This window comes from Carassius carassius, chromosome 25 (assembly GCF_963082965.1).
Source record: "Carassius carassius chromosome 25, fCarCar2.1, whole genome shotgun sequence".
Taxonomy (NCBI): domain Eukaryota; kingdom Metazoa; phylum Chordata; class Actinopteri; order Cypriniformes; family Cyprinidae; genus Carassius; species Carassius carassius.
In genome coordinates, this window is record NC_081779.1 from 16163129 (window position 1) to 16180396 (window position 17268).

A 17268-nucleotide genomic window follows, 5' to 3' on the forward strand; every position below is an offset into this window, starting at 1 on the left:
TAATCACACTCTCGACTGAATGCAAAATTTCATGTTGATAGTTCATTGATAAAACATGAGGTGTTGTCTTTTGTGTAGTGTAGTTTGAATTCTGAGTGAACAATTTAATTTCCTGTATACAGTAATTTACACTTAATTTTTTACCCATAATGTACTCTTATATTGACCAAAGGCACATTTATTTTATAATATGGTGAAAACAGTAAAATTGTGAAATATCATTATAATTTAATATCTATTTTAAATGTAAATTATTTCTGATCAATTTAATGCATCCTTGCTGAATAAAATGTATTTTTCAAGAAAAAACAAAATACTGACTTGCATAGCATATTGATTATTGTTGAGCTTTCTGTAATTATCCTCTTATTTTTAATGATTACAAACAAACAGAACAAAGGTATCACACCTTCATAATAGGATTCACATCTTCCACATGCCAGAGCTCAATATCATGCACCAAATGCTAAGACTTTTATATGCTTTTACATGCTGATATTTCAAAGTAAGCAGAAAATACCGCTAATTAGGGAGACTGTTGGTACCAGCACTCAAATTTGTTTGCTAATAGTTCTGCAAAGATTACTGTCACAATGTAATCACGTGTCAATATTATTCACACGCTTCTATGCGTGATAGGGCATGTAAAACTCACTCCACAGGGAAACAGGACCTTGTTTTTCCAACATTCAAATTGGCCTTGAATCAAGGAGCACTTAGCAAGGCCTAATCAGCCCAGTATGTCTGCAACCTCAAGAAATTAACCAGGGCTAATTAGCATCTGAAAGCATTAATTTGTTTTGCAACAATTCCAGCGCTCTTTAAATACCAAATGCAAGAAAAAAAAAGAAAAAAACAAAGCGTGCTTTATTTTAGATGATCTCATCGACTGCTGACCTTTTTGTTGTCTTCATTCATATTCCCTTTGGTCTTATCCATCACCTCCTCCACCAGCACCTCTCTCCCATGTGCCACAAAATACAGCAACAGCTTGTAGGTAATTGATCAGACAAGCCAACTGTAAAATATTCATTTTCTACTTCAACAGCCAAATAAATCTCTGGGGAGGTTTTCAGAGTGCTCAGATATTGCTTATGCGTAGCCAGGTTAGCGCAGCACTCATTGTGAAGAGTCAGTTGGGAGGGGGTTCTGCTTTAGCATGGGTGCTGGTCAAAGGCCGGCCAAGCAGGACATCAGCCTTGGTCCTGCCTCAGCAGCACATACTCGGGCCTAAGACAAGATTTAGATGCACACAGCATGCTTCACTTAGTCTCCAGTGTCCACACAACATCAGAGTAAAAGCCTAAACCAGTCACAGAGAGGGAGTAATGTACAAAAAAAAAAAAAAAAAAGAAACGTGGTAATAAGATACTGAACATTTATGACATAAAAAAAAACTATATACAGTACAAACATTTTGACCTTCGTCAATATTGGGACATTGTGTAAAACATTTTACATGTGCATTACAGAAATTCAAATGTTTGGAACAACTAATATTTCCTTTTTTGGTCACACTTTATTTTAAGTTCCAGTTCTCACTATTAACTATTATATAAAACTATTAGGATTTAGGAATATAAAATATGGTCATGCAGAATAAGGCATTATGTGACTAGTACTAATTAACAGTTAATATGCTAGTAATATGCATGCTATTAGTGAGAATTGGTCCAACAAAGTGTTACCTTTTTATGTAAAAAATATATATGAAAAATACAGTATAATACATACAAAATACAGTATAAAACAGTAATATTGTGAAATATTATAATTGAATATGACTATTTTAAATTGAATATATTTTAAAATGAAGCTTATAATTTATAATCTCACTTTATTTTATTCATGATTTTGTGTAAGTTTTGTTTGTTAGTATTGGGTGAGTTGTCACAAAGCAGTCTAGGCTTTAAAGTGAAATTTAAACAGTTCAAACAACAACAACACAAAGTTAAAAAACATAAATGAACTTTTGTTTTGATCAATATAATTTAAAATTGAATACTGTATGTGTACATAATTTATTAAAATGTTTTGCTTAACACATTATAATTTACAATAAAATATATGTATATAATACAATTTGATACTTTTCCAAATTCTAGTCTAGTTTTTATTGTTTACAAATTTGTTTACCCAAGGGCTCTTACAAAAAACAAAATATTGAAATTTGGTGGACAGAATTCACAAAGATTGTTCTGACTAATGAAGGTTTTTAACCAGGTGTTTGAAACCAACAAAAATAAATAAATAAAATATAGCTGCAAGCAGCAATAATGGGGCCAAGCACTATAGAAGCAAGCTTCAGACGAACGGCAGGAATGAGTAATTAAAACCGTTTTAAAATTATTTTAGGCAAAAAAAAAAACACAACAACTAGTAATAGGATTTATTGACTTATCACGTGTAACCAATAGGTGGCGCTGTTACCAAATTAGTGTGGAATGGTCAGTGTGAGGTGACAATGACACATACAATGTTTGGTGCAAAAATGTCAAAGCTTTGCTGAGATACAGCCTCAAATGCATTTTGGCATCCTTCCAGCATATTTGTTGATGCGCTAAATGAGAACCGTTTCGTATATTGACTCGAAATCCATAACTTTTTGCCTGCATGGTCTGAAGATGATCCACGTCAAATTTGGTGAAAATCGGACTAACGGTCTAGGAGGAGTTTGAAAAAGTAGGTTTTCAACATTAATCAAAATGGCGGACAGGAAGTATGGCCAATTTTTGCATAACTGGTATCGATGCTCTTGGTAGGACCCACATAATATAGGGAGACCATTTTCATTTCAATTGTCTAATTTATTGAAAAGTTATTAGCATTTTTGTGATATTTCATTATAACTCTTGACCACAAAGTGGCGCTGCCACCAAACTTTTTGAGTACCTTCAGGGCATGGAGCCGAATATTCTTGTAATTATTTCCATAACGATACAATGCTGCGTTCAAAAAATACAGCATTTTAAAACATAATTCAAAATGGCCAACGCCTAAAATGGCTGACACGGAAAAATTGGATATCATTCAACTCGACATGACTCACTGAATCTAAAGAGATCAGTTTTGTGATTTTTGGCCATACCGTTCAGAATTTATAAGCAAAAATATGATTTTTTCCTATCTCCTGACCACTAGGTGGTACTGCGTCGAAACACTGCATGTAGTCTCAGGTCATGGTTATTATAACATGCACCAAGTTTGGTCTCAATATGCCAAACCGTTGCCGAGATTTAGCCTCACATGCATTCTTGCGTGCTTTTTGTCAAATTTGTTCACGTGTCATTCGAGAACAGTTGGACGAATCAACTTGAATTCCATAAGTTTTTCCCAGTATGGTCTGAAGATGATCTGAGCCAATTTTCGTGAAAATTGGACTAACGGTCTAGGACGAGTTCGAAAAAGTAGGTTTTTACGAACAATAAAATATAGCGAAAAAACTAAACCTTGCGATTTTTAAATTTTGGTGTTCATTCGACTTGGCATGAGCCAAGGATTCAGAGGAAAAATAATTGTACTTTTGTGGCTTACGGTTCAAAAGTTATTAGCATAGAAACATTTAATCTTTCGACAATTGGTGGTGCTAGAGAGTTGGAGTCAGAGTCTCTAAACGTGCTGTGTTTAATGTTGATATTGTCCTCTATCAGTGTGCCAAATTGCACAACTTTCCCGCAAGCGGTTCTATGGGCTGCCATAGACTTGCGGCGGAAGAAGAAGCAGAATAATAATAAGAATCCTAACGAATACAATAGGTGCCCACGCACCTTCGGTGCTTGGCCCCTAATAATAGGAATGGGAACAATTACAATAGGTGCCTACGCACCTTTGGTGCTTGGCCCCTAATAAATAACTGTTAAAGAAAACATTTTTTGCATTTAGCCCAAGTATCCCCTTTATAAAATCTCTTTCCTGCTGCAAAAATTCATGCTCGGTGTGAATAGCTGCAGCACCATGCTGAGCAGCTTCGAGGGGTTTGGACCTTCAATGTCTCCTTCACCTCTTCATCAAAATACTTTATGGATGACCTCACTACTAAAAGTGTCAAACTCATTCCTTATAACACACTTACAGCAGCAATGAAGGGTATTTTTCATACCATGTAAGACAGAAGACCGAGAGGAATTAGGGCACTGTTCTTGTCTATCAATTATACAGCGTTTCCTGCAAGCATTTCAATATTCCACAGACATAAATCAGACAAGCTGTGACCACATCTGCACTCTATGTGTTTATGCGTCATGTTTGTTCTCCCACTGTCTTTCATGAAGTGTTTGTATACTCTTGAAAATGAGAAGGAAGCACTTTGAAAATGCATTAGTGTGTTTGTTTAAAAAAAGAAGAAAAAATTCATATTTAATAGGAGAACGCTTTTACAGCCCGGTTAATTAACGTCTTATCTGTATTATGCAGATGCTTCATAAATTTAAAATATTACTACTACCTGCTCTGGAAAACCTCATTGAAGCATTCAGAAGTATAATTAAATATTAGGAAAAGTAAACCAGTGTTTTAGTTATTTATTATTTTTTGTAAGTAATCTTAAATGCTAAAACTCATTTAAAACTACTCCAATTTACATCAGATATTTTGTGCCCCCCCCCCCTTCAGTGACTCAGTTATCAGTTGTGCTTTATAAATATCTATTTAAGCTCATGGAATGGGTTGATTAAACTTAGGTTAATCTCAGGGCTCATCCGTTCAGTATCCTAATACTTAGGGTGTAATCCTCTTGTGCACTGGTCTGCTCTACCTAGAGTACTGGATTAGATCCTCTACTTCCTTCATTTATATATGTATTTTGGAATGTGCCCCCAACATTAATATCACACTAATGATTTAGAAATGATGACCAGATAAACCAAATTAATATGTTTAAAACTAGGATGGCCATATGCGCCATTCATCCGGGACACGTCCCAGCCAGGATTTTAATAATGCCTAAAATATCCAGGTTTTAGGCTATTTGCACTATGCAAGTTGATCGTTGTGTATCATTCATGAGAGCTATAAAGAGCAGAGTAGACGGCTCCTTATGCTTTCGAATTGCTTTCACGTGTTTGTTCGTTCGTTTGACTTGAAGCATTGTGGTGCACTTTGGTTTTTTGGGGGCATTTGTGCGCAGCGACGTTTCAAGTCAATCGAACGAACAAACACGTGCACATATTTGCATCACTTTGATCGTTCCCTTTAGAGCTCACCTTCTCACACGCAGCCCCATGATTGGTCGATTATGTACAATACCTGCATGTTATTGGTCAAACTGCTCTGGATGTTTTAGGCATTATTAAAATCCTGGCCGGGACGTGTCCCGTAATAAACGGCGCATATGGGCACCCTATATAAAACTACATATGTAGTGTATTGAACTAAAAAAAATTAAACTGAAAATACTATATTTTTTTGAATTCTTTGCTTATGTTTAACCAGTGTTATTGTAGTAAGAGATACTATTAATTCTTATTAATATTTCGAATTTTATACATTTTATCAATGTTATTAATATTTGGAATTTTGAGTTTCGAAATTTTGTTTCGTGTTTTTGTAAATTTTACTTGTTTTTGTTATATATGTTTCTACATAGTTATATATTATATAACACCTGTGATTCACAACTATGTAGCGAATCAGCTCAAAGGGGAACTATGAATAATCAATCATGACTAGTTAACTATAAAAAACATTATAAGTATTTACTTGATATCTCAGTGTCAACTGCCTGTCAATTCTAAGAACGATACTTTCCTGTTTAAGGAGAACAACTTTCTTACTGTACTGTACAATACTACTCAGAGCATGTAGCAAAAATCTGCATGACTAGGGACTCCAGTTATGAAAAAACAATGAATAACCTCAAGTGTCATACAAGTAATACTTTATTAACTACATAAACACTTAAACTACTCTAATATACACACACACATGCATACAGTGGGCACAATTCACCTATTTGTATACCGCTGTTTTCACTGTCATAAAAATGGGCTGATGTCTTCCTTGTTCTATGAAATCCCTCCTTCAGAAATACATATCGAGTTCTGATTGGGCCAGCGGTTCCTGTGTTGTGATTCGACAGTAGCTGAGCGCAGGCTGCCCTCCTGCAAATGCGATTGGAATATTTTTGAGAAGCAAGTGAGCAGGACCATGTGCTGTATATGTACTTATATCACAGGAGTGTTTTTACTGACGAGATGCGCATGAAAATCGCACTAGATTTTTTTGCAAAGCCCTACCATCCAGTTAACAAAGCTAAACAGCATTGCCCTTTGTGTAATAAGTTACAGAAACTGTTAAACGCACCAAATTAAATAATAAAATACACTTACCGGTTGTGGTCCATAAACAACGCCTTCTCCAGACAAAGAGGGAGCTGCTCCATCTTTCAAGAATAATCTTTGTGCGATTGTGTGGCATTAAACTGATTTAGATTGAGGAAGCTGTCCTCAGCAAAATGTGCTGCACATAGTTTTACATGTGGATTATAATTTTTGGGAACCGAGTTAAACATAAATTGTAACCATTAATCTCCAAGTACAGCGTCCCTGGGAAGGCCAAACAAAGATGATTGGACTCCGAGATGAAAATAACAGCGTTTCGACGACATGGCGACAAACACAAACGCAGCTCTTCCTCTTCTCCGTCGGAGCGCAACAACACCACGCCCCCTTTTTGTGTGTTCATGTTCACTGTTTTAGTGACGTCAATACTGCAGGAACTAGAGGGATGTAGTCCAAACGGGTCGTTTTTTGTAGGCAAATTCTGTTAAATAAAACATCTCGCTTGGCATTGAACTTTGAGCTTTAGAATTTTACAGATATTATTTATACTCTAACAACAACATTACACACTAACTAAAGTTTAAAACATGGGATCACGAAGAACGGGACCTTTAAACAGTAAAGATAAGACAAATAAAGACATAAAGCTATGGTACAATTTGATATTCAGCAGATCAACAGCCTGAGGGGAAACATCCGTTTCTTAGTTCAAACACACCTTTGTAAAAAGGTGCAAATGATACTTATTGTATCAATTAATAAGACTAAGTTTGATACTTGCACGACTTATGTGTCTGAAAGGGAGTCCTGATGCAGTCTGTAGGCTTAAGTTGATCTTTGCTGAAGTTGGTTGATGAAAAGAACCAGTTTGAGTTAGAGGATCTTGAAGTGGAAAGACTAGGCTGAAAGCCTGGCACAAGCTTAGGTTGGGTTCTTGAGGACTCTTTGCTCTGCATCTTGCCCTGGAGTTTCTGCATCTCAAAAAACAAAAAAAAACAAAACACTACTTCTCTGATCTGGTGATCAGTGATCTTTAAAAGTACACAATGTCACACCCTCAGGACTTGAGTGAGCCAATGAGGAATGGTAGCTTTGGAGGGAAGGTTTACGATATTTTGTCCTCAGGCATATGTTTCGCATATGGTCTTTGATTGGATGAGGATGAAGAAACTAATAAAGATTCTGGTAAAACTAATACCTTCAATAGGTACCAACATATAATATAAATGAACATTTAGACCAGTGCTTCCCAACCATTTTCAACTCGCGGCCCACACAACCACACACATATGATTGCGCGGCCCACTTCAAAAAAATTAACTGACCACGTTATTGTTGGGTTAATAACTTAGTACTCAGAAGCTAGATTGTTAACTGTATTTATTGAATGAACTAGGGCTGTGCGATATGGACAAAAAAAAAAAAAAAAAACTATCGTGATTTCTTTGATCAATTTAACGCTGCTCTGCGGAGAGTGTGCACACTTAAAACGTGTCTCCTCTCACTTAAACTGCGTCCTGTGCACTCACAATTCTCTCTATGTTCATATGCTAGATATTAATTATTTTCGCACGTTTTTATTTCTAGACTTTTACCGCGTGCAGTATGAACGCTCTGATCCGTTAACATGGGCTCAGAAAAAAGGCGCATCACAGACAGTGTGTGAACCTGGAGTTAGGCATATGCCCAGTCTGTTCTGTTTCCACGCTAGGCGCTGCATTCTGATTGGTTCGGATAGCATACTGCGGGAGGTCAGGGCCGCGGAAAATCGTGCTATAAAGTGATTTCGAAATCGCGCAGGCTCAAATTGTGATTTTATTACGATTTCTTTTAATCGCACAGCCCTAGAATGGACTGGTTTTCTCTACCACATGTTTTGCATGTTGGGGAGGGGTATTGTCCACTATTTGTTAAATATAACAAATCATGTGCGTAGGTTTGGGGGGGGGGGGGGCGCTAGGTACTAGTCCCTATCAATATTTTGAGATGACAAATTTGTCCCCACCAATATTTAGCAAGCTCCTTTGAACTGCTATTTGTATCTTTGCACTGCTATTTGGATCGATTCTAACGGCCACGACGACAGTACAAGTAACGCTGTAATTTGATTGGCGGCGGGGTATCTGACAGGCTACACGCGCGGGCCGGGACTACTTTTAAGCTTGCACTAGCAGCGAGCGGGTGGTGTCGCGCACATGTTGACGATGGCCGACGGTAAGTTACCAGGGCTGTCTCTGTGCCACATACAAAGGCCAGTAAAAACATTTTAATATTCATTTTTTTTGCCCCTTTTTGTACTTTGTAGATGCCACCCAAGAAGAAAAAAGGGGACATAAGAAGCTTTTTCATAAAGCAGAGTCAAGAGTGTAACGTTAAGTAGGCAAAATAACTAGCTAGCCAGTAGCCACACAAATAAACTAGCAGTAGTGACTGACCAGGCTTTCAAATGCAGATTCTACTGTGGAAAATAGTATTAACTGGTGATAGTATGTGTTAAGGCCCGTTCACACCAAGCACGATAACTATAAAGATAACGATAAAGATATAGTTCTAAAAATCGTTCTCAGTATTAAAGAATAGCGGAGTCCACACCACAACTATAACAATAAAGGCAAAGAGAAACGATATCGTTGGAATCACTTTCAGAACGATTTTTTTTCTTCTGATGAACGTTAAAAACATTGCCAACCAATCAGAATCAATCCTGCTGTAATGAGCTCGATGAAGTAGATGCACTTCTGTATTGTGATATTCTGTATTGCCAACAGTCTGAAATAAAAAAGGAAATCACCATTAAATCACTTGTACCTTACAACAAAATAATTCCAGGGTGGGTGGGGGGGGGGTGTCACGGGGTGTCCCCACCAAAGCTGAGACCATGTAACAAATACTCATGTGTCTGATCCACCTGATTCATTACAGCTACTTGCTAACATTTACATTTATCTGACGCTTTTATCCAAAGCAACTTACAATAATTACGCATATTTTGATACCCAGGCCTCCAATAAACATTCTACCTACAGCATTGGTGCAATTATATAGTAATATGTGGCTTTAGTCTCACTGATAGTCAGTGTGGTTTAATGTCACAAAGATTTGTACCTTGGGATTGAAAGCTTGATAAGATCGCACATCTCTGGTAGGCGCTCCAAAAAGCTTTAGGGAAATATGTCTTTGAGGAAGACATTTTCTGCTGTTGATAATCCTGAAATATAATACGGCTTTGAGAATGAGTGTTGGAGCAGTGTATTCATTATAGTGACCTTTGTCTGAAGGAGGATCTGTACACGGGCTGTAATGAACATGATTGACTGGTTCCATTGAAAAATATGTCCTTTAGATCTGTAAACATTGTAACTGTGTCTGGAAAGCTCAGAGTGTGCAAGCATATAAACATCAACAAATAAGAGCTGCAGTTCTTACTATGCGCATATTATTTAATTTTTATTTTTTGGGGGATATATATATATATATATATTTATTTATATATATATGTATATAAGTCATGGGAACTCTCTGAGAGTAATGTACAAGACATTATTAATGTGTTTGGTCTTAGGGAATAGATCTGCTACGCTGCTGCTGCTGTGACAGGGCAAGTACAGAGAATTGCTTCTGCCAATACATCAACAAACATTCTGCTATGAGTATGTAATAAATACTGCTGCTGCACATATAACATATATGCAGTGGTGGAAGAAGTACACAAATCAAGTAATTGAGTAAAAGTACAGGGGTCTCATTTATAAAACTCTCCGTAGATTTCATCCTAAACATGTACGTAGAGGCACAAAAGCCAGAACCTTTATAAATTCCAGTCAGGAGAAGATCGTGCGTATGTGCATTTCCATCTCGACTCCTCCCCGAAATAACCATATATGGAGCTTACAACGCCTTGTTTTACTATGCATAACCTCATCTGTTTTCTACTAGTTATATCCTTCAAATAAGGTTGTATTTTTCATTATGTTGTGGATATGCTTTCACACGACATCAACACCTCCGTGCAGCTGCTGTTGTACAGTAAGCTGGTCCTAAATCTACTTTGTTACTGTCCATCATTGCATATATGGAATAACAACAATAAAAATACATTAAATTACGCCCTAGAAGATCTATACAGGTGGAGCTGGGGAAGGTGAAGGGTTTCTGAAACTCACTGCAACTGCTACAGCAAGCACTATCCTGGTATATGAATGTTGAGCAGCGAGCTCATTGGCTGCTGATCCGAAAAGTAACCAATCAGCTGTGACATGCAAATTATGATGTCATTATGTAGACATATTTTTATCATCAATTAATGTTAATTAAAGGGCTCATATGATGCATTTTCACTTTTCCCTTTTCTTTAGTGTGTTATGTAGCTATTTGTGCATGTATAAAATCTGAAGTGTTACAAAGCTCAAAGTCTCTCACAAAAGGATTTTTTCGATCTGAAAGAGAAGGATGATCCAGACCGGGCTAAAACGCCTCATTCAAACGCGTCCCAAATGTCTAAGTCACAATGTGGAAACATTGCGTAATGCTGCCCAAATATTCATCCAAAGAAGGAAGGCATGGTTTCAGGAACTGCAGTAGTGTTGACACAGCCATGTCAGGGAAGCAGTGTGTTTCTGTTTGAAACCAAAAGCAATTAACCCTCTGGAGTCGATTAACGCGTATACGCGTTATGAGTCATTTTCTCCTGATAACCCCGAAAAGAACTTAAATTACATTATGGGTCACCATACTTGGCAAATGTCATGACTTTCACTTTCACTTTTTTTCACCTCAACATGCAAGTTAAAGAGCAAACAAATTTCAGAAAAAAAAAATCCATACTAAAAGTCTTTCCACTGCACTTTACAGGCTTTGTGGAGCTTTGGATTCCTAGGGTGACAGTCATATGTCCTCACACACAGGAAATCCCCTTCTCCATGGCCACTAGTGGGCTGCTGGGCTTTCTAAGAGTTGATAACCCCTGTATATTTCAGTGGACAGACCTCCCACTGACACTCATCTTAACAGAACCTGCTTGCCCTAAGCAGGGCCCGACAGAGACATGGTGAGGGCCCAGTTCTGCTGTTATGTGATTTACAGTGGTAGAAAGAGGGAGGCGGTGGATCAAAGGCAAGTAGACTTTAGGGATCTAGCTATGTGTAGCAATGTGATAAATCTGAAGACAAACCATTTTATGAAAGTATCTGAGACTAAAGTGGCCTCAGAAATATGTTGGAAGGATATAAACCAATGTAAATATATATGAAATATTTTCTAAAAAAGTTTAAAAACATTAATTATAAAAAAAAAAGAAAAAAAAACACTTACATATTTGCACAGTGCTTGACATATTTGCACATTCACAGCGCTTGACGTTTCACAACCTGAATTTGTCTTGTCATTAAAATGTCACATTTACACTACACTCAGACCCAGGACAACACTGATTCCCCCATCAAAATCACAGGATCACAGTCAAAACTGATATAATGCTGTTAAGCTGTGTAAATCCCAGAGCCAAACCATACACATGCTGTAAATGGAAATCCTGTGGATAAACTACTTTGTTTGGTTAACAAACATACAACAGTCCTGGGACCCAAACAAGAATATACCAACACGATTGTCTAGTAGTACCATGTGTAATGTTTTCTCAATCTAACCCATTACAGACCCAACAGAGCTGCAGCTACATTAAAAAAAATTGGAAATAACTTTGCACATTAACACTTTACAATAAGGTACAATTTGCTAGTGCTATTAAATGTATTAAGTAGTGTGATTTAACAACAAACAATACCTTTACAACATTTGTTGAAGGTGCTGTATGTAGGATTGACACCGAGTGGTTGAACTAGGTATTGCAGTCCAAATTATAAATACTGGAGAGGGTTTTTTCACCCGGCCCCTCCTCCTCAAACTTGACGCACATGGAGATTGCCAGATTGACGACACCAACAGGAGCAAGCGCACTTGATGGCACTGGAGTGCGCTTCGGGCTGGCAGGATTGCCACATTAAGGTTCGTTTGGCTTGCCATATTAACGTTAATTGGGCAAGCCATATCAATTTTCGTTCAGCTTGCCATATTACCGGTCGGTGATCGTGGGTGAGCTGCGGATGTTAGTGGGTGTGGGTAGGCCTCGGACAGCTGACAAGACTTGGGAACTGCTGGCTGATGGGTCCCAGATCGGGATCGGAAGCTCTAGAGACACCGGATGACTGCCTCCTTCCAGCCAAGGTTGGTGGTGTCTGGGAGCTCCTCATTACTCTAACGCCCACCACAGTACATTTTTCCTCTAGAGCTTTTAACTGCATTTTTTTTCTTTAAAGAATTAGAAAGTTAGAGATGGATGGATAAAGAATGGGATATAGAGAAAGGGAGAGAGGTAGAAAAAAGCAGGAGATAAAGAAGAAGAAATGTAATAACCTTTTTACGGGGAGGTTTTTTTGTATTCTATTACAAAAACCTATTCTACCATGCAAAGTGGGACTTGGAAATGTGACAGGCCATGGAGGGAAAAGTCAGAGGCTGTCTGCATCTAAAAAACAACTTCCAATTTGCATCCCCTATCTTTTCTCATCCTCACTGAAGCTGGAAATTGATCAATGCACACTAAGAGAGAGGAAGGGAAAAAAAAACAGCAGACACTAAACCAACTATTTCATGTTTACGTGGCATGTCTTGTATAGAGATAACATGCGGACTGAGGAGATTTTAAAGGTGACACAGACTTTTTTCACCCTTACTTTTTCATGGAAGTTGAAACTGTGATGCATCAGAGTGACATTCAACCACAAAACACATCAGATGTTGAAAAAAAAATATCCTTGCGATGAAAATGTCACAGAGTCCTTCCCCCAGTAATCAGTTTGTGAGCATTTCTCACTTATTACATGACAGGATGAAAAATTGTGCTCTATCATTTTGCTGTTAAAAGGGAGACTAGGTGCGGTGAAAAGGCCAGCAGATGCTTCTTTTGAGGTGCTTCCATGAAGAGGCTGTGCTGCGTCAGAGCCCCAGGAGAAAGAAGCCTATAATGGCAGGGGTCAATAATGCCCATTGTGTAGTTAGAAATAACACAAGTGTTCGAGGGGAAATTACAGAGAGGGCATCAATATCCTCAAAAGAAAAATGCCAATGTTCGCCCACAAATGGCCTCCAGCCCTGGGGGTTTGAGTGACAGCTCTGCTGGGGCGAGTTTGCCATCCATGTGCCATGCAGGGACGAGCGTTGGCAGCCGGTGAAGAGAAGCCAAAGGAAAGACATAGTGACAAAACGGGCCTTAGTGGCTCAGAGCTGGCGACAACTGCTAGATAGATAGATAGACAGACAGACAGACAGACAGACAGACAGACAGATAGATAGATAGATAGATAGATAGATAGATAGATAGATAGATAGATAGATAGATAGATAGATAGATAGATAGATGTATACACACTGAACAAAATTATAAACACAACACTTTTGTTTTTTGCCCCCAGTTTTCATGAGCTAAACTCAAAGATCTAAGACTTTTTCTATGTACACAAAAGGCCTATTTCTCTCAAATATTATTCACAAATCTGTCTAAATCTGTGTAAGTGAGCACTTCTCCTTTGCTGAGCTAATCCATTCACCTCACAGGTGTGGCATATCAAGATGCTGATTAGACAGCATGATTATTGCACAGGTGTGCCTTAGGCTGGCCACAATAAATGCCACTCTAAAATGTGCAGTTTTATCACATGGCACAAGATGTTGTAAGTTTTGAGGGAGCGTGTAATTGGCATGCTGACTGCAGGAATGTCCACCAGAGCTGGTGCCCGTGAACTGAATATTCATTTCTTTACCATAAGCCGTCTCCAAAGGTGTTTCAGATAATTTGGCAGTACATCCAACTGGCCTCACAACCACAGACCATGTGTAACCACACCAGCCCAGGAACTCCACATCCAGCATCTTCACCTCCAAGATCGTCTGAGAGCAGCCACCCAGACAGCTGTTGCAACAGTCGGTTTGCATAACCAAAGAGTTTCTTCACAAACTGTCAGAAACCGTCTCAGGGAAGCTCATCTGCATGCTCGTCGTCCTCAACAGGGTCTCAACCTGACTGCAGTTTGTCGTCATAACCGATCTGAGTGGGCAAACGCTCACAATCAATGGCGTCTGGCACTTTGGAGAAGTGTTTTCTTCATGGATGAATCCCAGTTTTCACTGTACAGGGCAGATGGCAGACAGCGTGTATGGCGTTGTGTGGGTCAGCGGTTTGCTGATGTCAACATTGTGGATCGAGTGGCATATGGTGGTGGTGGGGTTATGGTATGGGCAGGCGTATGTTAGGGACAACGAACACAGGTGCATTTTCTTAATGGAATTTTGAATGCACAGAGATACCGTGACGAGATCCTGAGGCCCATTGTTATGCCATTCATCCACGACCATCACCTCATGTTGCAGCATGACCATGCACGGCCCCATGTTGCAAGGATCTGTACACAATTCCTGGAAGCTGAAAACACCCCAGTTTTTGCATGGCCAGCATACTCACATGACATGCCACCCACTGAGCATGTTTGGGATGCTCTGGATCAGTGTATACGACAGCGTGTTCGAGTTCCTGCCAATCTCCAGCAACTTCACACAGCCATTAAAGAGGAGTGAACCAACATTCCACAGGCCACAATCAACAACCTGATCAACTCAGATGTGTTGCACTGCGTGAGGCAAATGGTGTTTTCGGACCCCCCCTCCCCGTAAATTTGTAAATTTAATATTTTTTCATAAATCGATGCTACTGGTCAGTCCCCACGTGGTTATGTTAATTTTACAAATTATTAACCAATCTAAAGTCTTCAGAATAGCTTGAGGGCAAATCTCGTAACTCCATTGAACACTCTGAGAAGTCTCCTAACTCCACCTCTTCTTCACACCGCATGAGCTTTGCAGCATAATCAAGACTGAGAGTCGAAACGAGTCCTAAAAAAAGGTAAAAGTCCTCAAAAAAATGGTTATTCATGATTCAGTTATATGAATTATATAATAACACTTTATATGTATTATATATAAAAGTTTTATCTCGAAGTATTAGTAGTGCTGAGGTGTCATGTGTCGTTTCTGAGGATGCTAGATTTTTCTTTCTGCTAGGTCTAGCACTTGACGGTAGCTTACCTTATCTTGATGACTGAAATCTTCCATGGTTTTGTTTCTGACGAGGATAATGAATTTAATGCACAAAAATAGCATGCCGTAGACTTAGTTAGCCACTATGCATTGGTTTTGTCATCATGTTTGGTGAGATAGCTAACGTGATTTAAAAAAAAAACCTTGACCACCGCTAGTTCTGGTGCTTACATGAGGATCGGAATGTACTGCAAAACAATCCTCTGCAATGCGGACTAAACCCTTTGCATTGCAGATAAAACAGACAAAAGGTTACAATGTCAAGGCATGCGTCATGTTCAACAAGTAGCTGCCTTTGCTGTCATGTTCATCACTTTAATCAAGCTAGCTGGCTTCTTGCCTCATTATCATACGTAAGCATACCGTATAATTTAGGGAAACGATCATTTGACTTTTATTATTTTTTTTTTTTTTCAGCAACCATGTGTGTCTCCTTAGAGGAACTCTGTCAGATGCGGCCTTTATTCAAACCACCTGAAGATCAAAGAGCTGAAATTCAAACTCATCCAAGACCTGAAGGAAGTCATCCTTAAGGACTTTTACAGCTTTTATGACAATTTACTTCACTATCTTAATATAAGATGTAGTATTAACACAGTCAATATGATGGCATAAGATATCTGTGTTACACTATGATATCAGTTATTGATGTTTTTCAAATATCTACTTATTACTAGGCTTATTATGCATGTGCATGGAAGTTTTAAAATGTATCTAATATTATACTTGAATTAAATTGGATGTTTTGGATACCACCATTAAATTATTGTTTTTATTATTATTTTACTGACTTTAAAGGGTTAGTTCACCCAATAATCAAAATTATGTAATTAATAACTCACCCTCATGTCGTTCCAAACCCGTGAGACCTCCGTTTATCTTCGGAACACAGTTTAAGATATTTTATATTTAGTCCGAGAGCTCTCAGTGCCTCCATTGAAACCGTGTGTACGGTATACTGTCCAAGTCCAGAAAGTAAAGAATAAAATCATCAAAGTAGTCCATGTGACATCAGAGGGTCAGTTAGAATTTTCTGAAGCATCGAAAATACATTTTGGTCCTAAAATAGCAAAAACTACGACTTTATTCAGCATTGTCTTCTCTTCCGTGTCTGTTGTGAAAGAGTTCAAAAATCTGAAGTGTAGTGATATCCGGTTCGCGAACGAATCATTCGATGTAACCAGATCTTCTTGAACCAGTTCACCAAATTGAACTGAATCGTTTAAAATGGTTCACATCTCCAATAAGCATTAATCCGCAAATGACTTAAGCTGTTAACTTTTTTAATGTGGCTGACACTCCCTCTGAGTTAAAACAAACCAATATCCCGGAGTAGTAATTCATGTACTCAAACAGTACTTTTTTTTTTTTTTTTTTTTTTTTTTCCGGCAGCCATATCACCCTGTTGCCCAAGACCGGTTTCCCACTGAAGCTAAGCAGGGCTGAGCCTGGTCAGTACCTGGATGGGAGACCACCTGATAAAACTAGGTTGCTGCTGGAAGAGGTGCTAGTGAGGCCAGCAGGAGGCACTCACCCTGTGGTCTGTGTGGGTCCTAGCACCCCAGTGTAGTGATGGGGACACTATACTGTCAACAAGCACCACCCCTCGGATGAGACGTTAAACTAAGGTCCTGACTCTCTGTGGTCAGTAAAAAAAGGCTAAATCCACCCATTGGCCTCTGACCATCATGGCCTCCTAACAATCCTCTTATCTACTGATTGGCTTCATCACTCTGTCTCCTCTCCACCAGTAAGCTGGTGTGTGGTGGGCGTTCTGGCGCAATATGGCTGCCGTCGCATCATCCAGGTGGATGCTGCACACTGGTGGTGGATGAGGAGATAC